The sequence below is a fragment of the Carlito syrichta genome, unplaced genomic scaffold (assembly GCF_000164805.1).
Source record: "Carlito syrichta isolate Samal-C Ts95f unplaced genomic scaffold, Tarsius_syrichta-2.0.1 Scaffold309115, whole genome shotgun sequence".
NCBI lineage: Eukaryota > Metazoa > Chordata > Mammalia > Primates > Tarsiidae > Carlito > Carlito syrichta.
This window is the reverse complement of record NW_007253211.1, coordinates 47,979-50,242: the sequence shown is the minus strand read 5'-3', so window position 1 is coordinate 50,242 and position 2,264 is coordinate 47,979. Positions and strand designations below refer to the sequence as shown.

General features: G+C 45.7%; 1 protein-coding gene across 1 annotated transcript in view; it reads left to right on the top strand.

Moving 5' to 3' along the window:
* The first annotated feature begins 214 nt into the window (after nucleotides 1-214).
* SNRPC (small nuclear ribonucleoprotein polypeptide C) overlaps nucleotides 215-2,264 on the top strand; it is a 35,668-nt gene continuing 33,618 nt past the window's right edge. Inside the window, exon 1 of the mRNA XM_021716981.1 lies at nucleotides 215-223. The gene's annotated coding sequence lies outside the window, so the exon portion shown is untranslated. The remainder of the gene's footprint in view (nucleotides 224-2,264) is intronic.

Sequence of the window (2,264 nt, the reverse complement as noted above, 5' to 3'; positions counted from 1 at the left end):
ACAATAAATCAAAAATCAGCTGGGCGTGGTAGCACGTGCTTGTAGTTCCAGCTACTTGGAAGGCTGAGGCGGAAGGATCGCCGGAGCCCAGCAGGTCGAGGGCAAGACCTCATCTCTACAATAAATCAAAAACTAGCCGGGCGTGGTAGCACGCACCTGTAGTTCCAGCTACTTGGAAGGCTGATGGGGAAGGATTGCTGGAGCCCAGTGGGCCGAGGCTGCAGTGACCAGGAGCGGCCACTGCACTCAAGTCTGGGCTACAGAGTGAGACTCCAACACAAAAAATAAAAACTAAAAAAAAGTTGAACCAAATTGGTCTGATGTGGCTACACTCCCAAGGACAAAACCTAGATCCCTGAGTAACTGCTTGGAGGAGAGCCACTCAAGAGAACTAGCTGGCCTATATTACACTGTTAAGGGAACAACAAATAAACCTTTGTTCTGTTAAGCTGCTGGCATTCCAGGGTTTATTTGTCACTACTGCATAAGCTTGCCTACCCTAAGTAATATAGCTAGATGAGTTGTAGTCAGGATTCAAGAAGGTTTGAGTGCAGGTCTGTCTAACTCCAGTCAGTTTTAACCACTTCCTTATATCTAGCATAGGAGAATCAGAAGACTTTCTAACCTCTAACTCTGCCACTAACCTTTTATGGTATCTTGACTGAGTCAGTGAACTCTTCCATTCTTCAGCTTTTTCATTTGTCCACTGGGAGTAAAAATAACTGCTCCTCTAACCTCACGTGGTTATTGCAAAAAATCAAACAAGGCAATAGCTGTGAAATGATTTGGAAAAGAAGCATTGTCCAAATGCAAAGAAATGTTTACCATCTAACATATTTTCCTGGCTCTTGTTAGTAATACATTCCACTGACTTTAGACTTGGCATGAAAATTTATTCTTATATCCTTTCCCCTATTACCCTTAATACTAATTCTTTCAGTATCTTTAAATTTTAACATATAGGAGCCAGGCAAGGTGGCTCTTTACAATAAATCAAAAAATTAGCTGGGCGTGGTGGCGTGTGCCTGTATCCAGCTACTTGGAATGCTGAAGTAGAAGGATTGCCTGAGTCCAGCAGACGGAGGCTATAGTGGCCGTGAGCATGCTGCTGCACTCCAGCCTGGGCGACAGAGTGAGACTCCTACTCAAAAAATAAATATATAAATAAATTTTAACATAATTTCAAATTTTGGTATGAGTTGCAAAAATGATACAACCCTCCATATCCAGATTTCCTAATTGCTTATATTTTGCTCCATTATATATATATCTATCTATATATATATTTCTGATTTATTCAAGAATAAGTGGGAGACATTGTGTGCTTTACCAGTCCAGAAAGAGTTCAATCCTGTAACCACCTTGATTGTAGTCCAGTGAAACTGCTTTCAGATTTCTGGGCCTCTAGTACTGTAAGAAAATACATTTGTGTAGCCAGGCTTGGTGGCTCATCCTATAATCCCAGTACTTTGGGAGGCTGAGGTGAGTGGATTGCCTGAGCCCGCAGGTTCGAGACCCGCCTGGGCAACTTGGTGAGACCTCATCTCTACAATAAATCAAAAAAAAAATGAGCCGGGTGTGGTAGCACGCGCCTGTAGTTCCAGCTACTTGGAAGGTTGAGGCAGAAGAATCGCCGGAGCCCAGCAGGTCGAGGCTGTGGTGGCTGGGAGCGGCCACTGCACACCAGTCTGGGTGACAGAATGAGACTCCAACTCAAAAAAAAAAAAGGAAAATACATTTGTGGTGCCTGGCTCGGTGGCTCAAGTCTGTAATCCCAACAGTTTGGGAGGTGGAGGCGAGAGGATTGCCTGAGCTCAGGGGCTCGAGACCAGCCTGAACAACATGGCGAGACCTTGTCTCTACAATAAATCAAAAAAATTAGTTGAGGATGGTGGCACATGCCTGTGGTTCCAGCTATTTGGAAAGCTGAGGCAGTTGGGCTCGGTGGCTCAGCCTGTAATCCCGCGCTTTGGGAGGCTGAGGTGAGTAGGTTGCCTGAGCCCACGGGTTCGAGACCTGCTTGGGCAACTTGGTGAGACCTCATCTCTACAATAAATTTTTAAAAATTACCTGGGTGTGGTAGCGCGTTCCAGCTACTTGGAAGGCTGAGCGGAAGGATCGCCAGAGCCCAGCAGGTCGAGGCTGCGGCGACTGGGAGCGGCCACTGCACGCCAGTCTGGGTGACGGAGTGAGACTCCAACTCAAAAACAAAATAAGAGGAAATGATGTCTAAGTTGCACTATAAAGGAGGAACAGGTGGGGAT